This window comes from Rhincodon typus, chromosome 48 (assembly GCF_021869965.1).
Source record: "Rhincodon typus isolate 14 chromosome 48, sRhiTyp1.1, whole genome shotgun sequence".
Classification (NCBI taxonomy): Eukaryota; Metazoa; Chordata; class Chondrichthyes; order Orectolobiformes; family Rhincodontidae; genus Rhincodon; species Rhincodon typus.
The window spans coordinates 6,314,329-6,323,310 of NC_063379.1; positions in this window are offsets into that span (position 1 = coordinate 6,314,329).

Here is an 8,982-nt window from a genome sequence, read left to right on the forward strand (position 1 = left end):
ACTTGAGCATTTCAACCTATGATTGGTTGAAGGATCTTAACTAAAACCTATTAGAATTGTAAAAGATTGGTTGAATAATTAAAGACATATTCACTAATTAAATGTGGTGTGAAATGTTCTTACCTATGTCTAATACATAAACAACTGTAGCTGCATATTTCGGTTCTGTTACCTTGGGTACGCAGAGCTACAGTTGTTCTTACTTGTGCAGGCTTCACTAAGCAAATATTTTGCCAAACTTCCTAAGACTGCCGTCATCCATGTTCTTATTGCTTTTGCCATGAGCAATCATCAGACATTTTCAGCTGCTCAACCCTAAAGCTGCCCTCTTCACATCCTGGTGAATTCCACATCCCAATGCGAGCTGCTGCACCAAACAAATCTGTCAGGGAAACCCCCTTTCCAACACCATTGAGGGTGTAGTTACACCATTTGGACAACACAATCCATTCAATAAGGCAGCTCACCGGTTCCTGCTCAAAGACAATCAGGCATGGATCAGCCCAAGAAGTCCTTTCCCCATGAATTAACAATAATTTTTTAAAAACTGCTCCAGGATTGATGCTCAGGACTTCAGCTGACTGCTTCCCAAAGTCTGGAGCACACACCTTCTCCAGCCTCAATGCCACCCCTCCCACTACCACACAATTCTCCCCGTCTTTCTTTGCATCCGATGTCATGGTACCTTTAAAGCAAAATTTTCTTACCAACATCTTTGCCACCTGACCAATGGAGCTATTATGTTGCCGACTGTCACGATGCTGTGTATCTTTCATTAAATTATCGACACTCGTTCAATATCAACTGTTCCTCTTGAATATTTTGTCTGACTCAGGTTTGTTTCTCCTTTGTGAAGTTCGGCGCAATGCTGAAACATACACGGGCAATCACGAGATGATGACCCCAATGTTCACGGACATAATTCTGCATCTTGTTGTCATATTAAGTTTTACACTCGCTCTTACCGGAGAAATAGCATGATCCATACATCCGAGGTTTATTGTTTTGTCTACACTTACGGAAACTGACTATGATCCCAATCTAGCTGTATCAACTCATAATGAGAAGGACAACTTTAGTCCTGTCTCAAACTTTATTAATAAGCCTGATTAAGATCCCAATCAGAAGTCCCAAAATATGCCCCATGCTAATCTTAGTGCTAACTTCAACAGTAACTATTGAAGTAACTTCAACTCTAAACATATCATAGGGGAGGCCTATTGAGTCTGTCCCACCAAAAATACACTACAATCTACATCCGTCCCACTTTCCCACACGAGGCTGCCAGCCTTGAATGTTAGGATATTTCAAGTGGTCTCCCAAGTATTTTTAAACGTTGAGGGATTCTCGCCGAAACTTACCCACCCAGGGAATGCATTCCAGATTCCCACCCCATTCTGGGTGAAAACGTTTGCCCTCAAATTCCCTCTGAACTTCCTACCTTTCACTTTACAATTAACTTGTAGCTGGACTGGGCAGCACGGTGGCTCAGTGGTTACCACTGCTGCCTCACAGTGCCAGGGACCCCGGTATGATTTCAGCTTTGGGTGACTGTCTGTGTGGAGTTTGCACATTATCCCCGGGGCTGTGTGGGTTTCCTTCAGGTGCTCAGGTTTCCTTCCACAGTCCAAAGATGTGGGATACTCTGAGGAGGGTCACCACAGACTCGATGGGCCAGATGGCATCTTTCTGCACTGTTGGAATTCTATGAGAGGTTGAACTATGACACAAGCAATAACAGAAATAAACAAACATAAGGCTGTTATGAATATGAGCTCAATCACTCACCCTTAAACCAGCTGTAACCGTAGCCATTGCAAACTGGCACAATAACTAACTGTAGCCATAAATCTCAACAATAACATGAGAACTTTAAAGCTCATAGTGCCCCAGGTTTAAACACAGCATGAACATGAATATTTCACATGAATCAGAATACTCAACCTCGCTCAACTGTAAACTATTCTCAGCTTTACTCTTGATGGTCATACTGGAGGTAAACAAAACAAACACGTGAGCACTCAACCAGACTACAGACTAAACATGACACTCATTCTGACCACAACTCAAAACATTACTACAACTTAAAAATGATCCTCACTGAAACTGCAGAGTATGCGAAACAAAATCTAAGCTTATCTGTAATCCTAACATTACAATGAATGATAGCAATAATTTAATTCATAATTTTCAATCCAGTTCAAAAGACAGACAACAATTAAATCCAATTCTAATCCCAACAAGCCCAAAATAAAGATCAAGAACAGAAGTTGCTGGAAAAGCTCAGCAGATCTGCTCTTTTCTTCACAGATGCTGCCAGAGTTAACGTTTCACGTCCAGCGCGCCTTCTTCAGAACTCTTCTGAGGCAGGGTCACCGGACCCGAAACATGAACTCTGATTTTTACTTCACAGATGCTCCCAAACCAGCAAGCTTTTCCAGAGACTTCTGTGTTTGTTCCTGACATACAGCATCCACAGTTCTTTCGGTTTTTAACCCGAAATAAAGATCACGGACAATCTAATGCCGAGTCTAATTCTAACCACAGCAGTGGTATTTGGTTCAAACTCTCAATGGGATTTAGTGAGTGGGTGTCTGATGAGAGTTGACCTACTCTGCAGGTACAACATGGGGTTGCTGCTGCTCGGATGAGAGGAGGGTGGAGTAGACATGGTCAACAGAGAGTCCTGTGGTGATACAGCAAGGGAGGATTGTCAGTAGCAACTTGGGCGAAGGGATCAGTGATTGGAGACTTCAACTCTGACACAGAAACCAATAGATCAGGGCCACATGGTGGTGACTAAATTGATAGTTGACAATGCGTGTAGAATGTCTCTTCCACATGGTCAAAAGCAAAGCTGGAAAATCATTCCCATTATATGTTGTGCTGTATGAATCTATGACTAAGAATAAATCCCTACTAATATACGAACCATCTCCTGTGACAGTGGAACATTATTTTGAGATCAAACAGGTGGATGAGGGTAAAGTAGTTGATGTGGTGTATATGGATTTCAGTAAAGCGTTTGATAAGGTTCCCCATGGTAGGCTATCGCAGAAAATACGGAAGCATGGGATTGAGGGTGATTTAGCGGTTTGGATCAGAAATTGGCTAGCTGTAAGAAGATGGGAAATGTTCATCCTGGAGTTCAGTTACTAGTGGTGTACCTCAAGGATCTGTTTTGGGGCCACTGCTGTTTGTCATTTTTATAAGTGACCTGGATGAGGGTATAGAAGGATGGGTTAGTAAATTTGCGGATGACACCAAAGTCGGTGGAGTTGTGGATAGTGCAGAAGGATGTTGCAGGTTACAGAGGGACATAGATAAGCTGCAGAGCTGGGCTGAGAGGTGGCAAATGGAGTTTAATGCGGAAAAGTGTGAGGTGATTCACTTTGGAAGGAGGAACAGGAATACAGAGTACCGGGCTAACGGTATTGCGTACAGTTCTGGTCACCGCATTATAGGAAGGATGTGGAAGCATTGGAAAGGGTGCAGAGGAGATTTACCAGGATGTTGCCTGGTATGGAGGGAAGGTCTTAGGAGGAAAGGCTGAGGGACTTGAGGCTGTTTTCATTAGAGAGAAGGTGGTTAAGAGGTGACTTAATAGAGACATACAAGATGATCAGAGGATTAGATAGGGTGGACAGTGGGAGCCTTTTTCCTCGGATGGTGGTGGCGAGGACGAGGAGACATAGCTTTAAATTGAGGGGTGATAGATATAGGACAGATGTCAGAGGTAGGTCCTTTACTGAGAGTAATAAGGGCGTGGAATGCCTTGCCTGCAAAAGTAGTAGACTCGCCAACTTTAAAGGGCATTTAAATGGTCATGGGATAAACATATGGATGATAATGGAATAGTTTAGGTTAGATGGGCTTCAGATTGGTTTCACAGGTCGGCGCAACAATCGAGGGCCGAAGGGCCTGTACTGCGCTGTAATGTTCTATGTTCATCCTCAGCTCCTTCCATGTGTACTCTCCAGGGAACGCATTGTACACCTGTTCGCCTCTGGTAAAAGGGAAAACACTGAAACGAGAGGGGGACAGTGGTGTCATGGTAACATCACTGGACTAGTGATCCAGATCCATGGCCAATAGTCTGGGGAAATGGCTTCAAATCCCACTAAGGCAGCTGGTGAACTTTGAGGTCAGTAAAGCCTGGAATAGAAAGCTGGCTTCATGGTGACCAACATTTTGATTGTTGTAAAACACATATGATCCACTAATACCATTTAGGAATGAGGAAAAAGCTGCTATTACCTGTCCTGTCCTGGCTTGTACGTGACTCCAGACCCACCGTAATGCAGCTGCCTTTTAACTACCCCCGGAAATGGTCTAACAAGTTCAAACACAATTACGGATGGGCAATAAATGGTGGCTGAGCTAGAGGGGCCATCAACTCATCAACCAAATTTTAAAAAATAAGATGGATGGAGTGAGACAGGGAGCTGCTACCATGAGTTTCTCAACATGTGAATACAGTGTCATTTAACAGACTCAATCAGCAGTAACTGTGAGGTGAGAAATACACATCCCCATCCCCAAGGTTTCAGCAGTAAGCCCCACCTTGGTATGGATTATCCATCCTTATTTATTCATCACCGTTAGATTTTACGAAGGAATTCTCGTAAGTTTGTGAAAGAGTTTCACAGGAAAAGGAAGAGGCCATTCAGCACCTCAAGCGTGTTCCTGCCCTCAATAAGATCGCGGCTGATCGGTGCCTCGCCCCATGAGAACTTTACTTTAAAGCTAATAGTGACCCAGGTTTAAACACAGCATGAACATGAATATCTAACATGAATCAGAATACTCAACCTCGCTCAACTGTAAACTCGTCTCAGCTTTACCCTTGATGGTAACCCTTGAGCCCATTCCCCCGATACCCTATGATTCATTAAAAAAAAAAGGTCTCTCTCAGATTTAAATTGGACAACTGAATTGGCAAAGGTCACTGTTTGAGAATCCCAAACCTATTAACTCTTAGACAACAAAGTGCAGAGCTGGATGAACACAGCAGGCCAAGCAGCATCATAGGAGCAGAAAGGCTGACGCTTCGGGCCGAGACCCTACCAACTCTTCCCGTCTCCTTTTCTCCGTTTCTTTTCTCAGCCCCCGGGGATCCTCCTGAGTCTGGAGCAATTCCCGGGGGCAAAATAAAACGGAGCCGTCCTCGCCGTCACGGTGGTCAGCCATCCCTCTTCCTTCACCAGCTGCGGCTATGCCCACCATCACACAATATCCACCAGTTTAAATAAAAACCCTCGGGGCTGAGAGAGGCGGGCGGTGACATAAACTAAAATCGGTAACGGTCGCTCGACTCCGCTTACCAGCAAGACGATTCACTGGGAGAGGGGAAACAAACCCAAACAGAATCTCTCCACCTCCACCTCGCAACGTCCCACCACCATAACCTTCGTGAACGGGACTTTACCGACACAGTCCGCTCTCCCCCAACACTCTTCCCTTCCAGGTGGGACCGCCGCCATTTTAGCTTCAGGCCCCGCCCCCCGCGCGCGAGGTGGTGGTTAACGGCCGCCTCGTGCCCCGAGTGACCGTTAGCAGCTGCTTCAGAAGAAAAACTCTTTTAAGAGAAACAACCCTTTCAGGAGAGAAAACAAAAACACAAAAGGGCCGGCTCCGGGTGTCGCCAAACACAATAATATGTATCAGAATGAAAAATACTCACACAGACAGAGGGGTGAAAGTGATGAAGAAATTGTGTGTCCTGTATCAAAGGAAGTTTGTTTTTATTTCAAAAATACCCTGTATTCATAAAAAAATGAATGTGTCCCTCTATAGTTACTGAAGCATTTCAGTTATATACAATAGCATACGAAGAAAACAAAAGCATTGGAGTTGGAGTCTGTCCAATAAACAAACCAAAGAGGTCTTGTGTAAGATTATATTTGCATATAATTGAGGCACCCAAAGGGTGCGACAACTGAATGGACCCCTATTTAACTTTGGCAGAAAGACCTCAGATAGTGGTCTTTCCCCACTGTGCCTTGGCCACAGCTTTAATGCGTCCCTCAGCACATGGTCCTGAACCTTGGAATGTGCCAGGCTGTAACAGTCGAACAGGGTCAGCTCCTTGCTCTGGAAGATCAACAGGTTTCGGGCAGACCGAAGAATGTCTTTCACCGTGTTAATTGTCCTTCAGGCACAGTCAATGCTTATCTCGGTGTGGGTCCCAGGGAACAGACCGTAGAGCACAGAGTCCTGTGTCATGGAGCTACTTGAGATGAATTTTGACAAAAACCACTGCATTTTTCTGCAGACTTCCTTTGCAAAGGCAGATTCCAGAAGGAGACGTGTGACAGTCTAATCCCACCCTTACCATGTGAGTGACCGTGGCCGAGTGTGTGTGTGTGACCGTGCCAGAGTGTGTGTGTGTTAGTGACCGTGCCAGAGTGTGTGTATGAGTGACATTGCCCGAGTGTGTGTGTATGAGTGACATTGCCCAAGTGTGTGTGTGTGACTGCCCGTGTGTGTGTGTGAATGTGTGACCGTGCCCGTGTGTGTGTTTGAGTGACCGTGCCCGAGTGTGTGCGTGTGTGTATATGTGTGTGGCCGTGCCCGAGTGTGTGTGTGCGCCCGTGCCCGTGTGTGTGCCTGTGCCTGTGTGTGTGACCGTGCCCGACTGTGTGTGTGTGCCCATGTGTGTGTGCCTGTGTCCATGTTTGAGTGCCAGTGCCCATGTGTGTGTGCCCGTATGTGAGTGCCCATGCCCGTGTGTGTGTGTGTGTGTGTGTGTGTGTGTGTGAGAGTGACCGTGCCCGAGTGTGTGCGTGTGTGTGTGTGTGTGTGAGTGACTGTGCCCGAGTGTGTTTGTGACCATGTGAGTGCCCATGCCCGTGTATGTGTGTGACCGTGTGTGTGCCCGTGTGAGTGCCCGTGTGTGTGTGTGAGTGCCCGTGCCCGAGTGTGTGTGTGTGTGTGTGTGTGTGTGTGTGTTCACTGCTCACAAAGTGCTCCCCCACTGTCACCTCTGTTACCTGTACTGCACTATTTCCCAACAGTTGGTCGAGTTTTGCCCTTTCCCGAGTAGGGCCCTCTGTATACTGCTTGAGAAAACTTTCCCAGACACATGGAACAAATTCCACCCCTTAACACTATGGTAGTTCCAGTCTTTGTTAGGAACATTAAAATCCCCCACTATGACAAAAATATTTCTCCTGCAAGTCTCCGCAATCTCCCTGCATATTTGTTCCTCTAATTCCCGTTGACTATTTGGGGACCTGTAGTACAACCCCAATAACGTCATTGTCCCCTTCTTATTTTTTAGCTCCACCCACAAAGCCTCCCTGGATGATCCCTGTTATTTCATCTTTGATTACTGCTGTGATACTCCCCTTCATCAAAAATGCAACTCCCCCTCCCTTCTTTCTTCCACCTCTGTCCTGCCTAAAGCTCCTGTACCCTGGCACATTAAGCTGCCAGTCCTGTCCCGCCCTGAGCCATGTTTCTGTAATGGCTATAATATCTAAGCCCCACATACCTATCCATGCCCTGAGTTTATCGGTGTTACCTGTCAGCCCTCTTGCATTAAAATAGATGCAATTTAATCCAACAGGGATTCCTCGCTCCCTGTCTTGTTTCAGCCTGACTTATCCCTTCAACTTGCTATTTCTGATTACTGTATCTCCTTCCAGCCTTGCACTTGCCTCCCTGCTGTTGAGAGTCCCACACCACTGCAAATCTACTTTAAATCCTCCCTTGTAGCACTCACAAATCTGCTCGGCGGGATATTGGTCCCCGTCCAGTTCAGGTGCAACCCATCCCACTTGATCGGGTCACCTCTGCCTCAGAAAAATCCCAATGATCCAGGAATCTGAATCCCTGCCTCCTGCACCAATTCCTTAGCCACGCATTCATCTACCATATTCTCCTGTTCTTACCCTCACTAGCACATGGCACTGGAAGTAATCCGGAGATTACCACTGTCGAGGTACTGGTTTTTAACCTTTTCCTAGCTCTCTATAATCACTCGACAGGACCTCATTCCTATTTCTACCTATCTCATTTGTGCCAACATGCACAATAACTTCTGGCTGCTCACCCTCCCCCTTGAGAACGTTCTGCAGCTGGTCCGAGACACCTGGACCCTGGCACCCAGGAAGCGACACACCAGCCTGGATTCCCATCTGCGGCCACAGAACCTCCTGTCAGTTCCCCCTAACTATTGAGTTTCCGATCACTAAGGTCCTGATTAACTTTACCCTTTCCTGCTGTGTCCCAGAGCCAGTCGTGGTGCTACTGACCTGGCTACTGCTGCTTTCCCCGAATGGTCATTGCCCCCGTAACTGTATCCAAAACGGTATACTTGTTTTTGAGGGCATTGGCCGCAGGGGATTCCTGCACTCTCTGTCTACTCCCTTTGCCTTTCCTGGTGGTCACCCAGCTACTCTCTGCCTGCACCTTAAGTGTGACCACCTCAGTTAAACTCTGATCTATGATGTGCTCAGCATCTCGGATGATCCTGACTGCATCCAGTTCCAGCTCTGTCGCCCCAATACGGTCTCCCAGGAGCTGCAGCTGGGTGCACTTCCTGCAGGTGTTGTTATCAGGGACAATGGAAGTCTCCTTGAGCTCCCACATCCTGCAGAAGGAACATGCCACTGCCCTAACTACCAGCTCAAATGCTCTAAGACTGAAGAAGAAATTCAAAGGACTTTACCTGAGTTTCCCTTTAGCTGTAATTTTTGCTGAGCCGCTGCCATTGAAATGGAGTTAAACCCCATCTATCTGTCTCTCTGTCTACTCTTCTTGTGTTTAAAGCGATACAATGATGTTGGTCATGTTGATGTGTATCTGTGTGTGTGCACACTCACCTCTGCCTGCAATGGGGACACAGTTTGTCCTGGAAGGAAGCTTGAATGAATAAATTAAAAAGTGACGAATCAATGTCTCTGACTCTCTCTTTGTCTGACTCTGTCCCTCTTGTGCTTAAAGTGATACATTGGCATCCTCTGCTGGCCTCCCCGC